Below are 392 nucleotides of genomic sequence, written 5' to 3' on the forward strand. Positions count from 1 at the left end.
TGGCTCTCCTGGAACTCGCTTGGTAGACCAGGCTAGCCTCAAACTCATGGAGATCCACCTGCCTCTGCCTCCAAAGTGCTAGGATTAAAGGCATGAGTTACCATCACCTGGCTCTTAGTTGTTTTCTTAATGAGTCATTTAAATTTATTTTATGTGTGCAGAAGTTTTGCCTGCACGTGTCTATGCACCATGTGCATGTCGTTCCTGTAGCAGCCAGAAGAGGGCATTAGAGCCTCTGAAACTGGAGTTACAAATGGTTGGAAGCTGCCATGTGGGTTCTGGAAAACAAACCAATTCTTCCGCAACAGCAGCAACTGCTCCTAACTTCTGAGTCCTCTCTCTAGCCCTGCTTAGCTATTTATATATGTTTTAAAAAAAGAGAGAGAGAGAAA

This window comes from Myodes glareolus, chromosome X (genome assembly GCF_982192425.1).
Source record: "Myodes glareolus chromosome X, mMyoGla1.1, whole genome shotgun sequence".
Lineage (NCBI taxonomy): Eukaryota > Metazoa > Chordata > Mammalia > Rodentia > Cricetidae > Myodes > Myodes glareolus.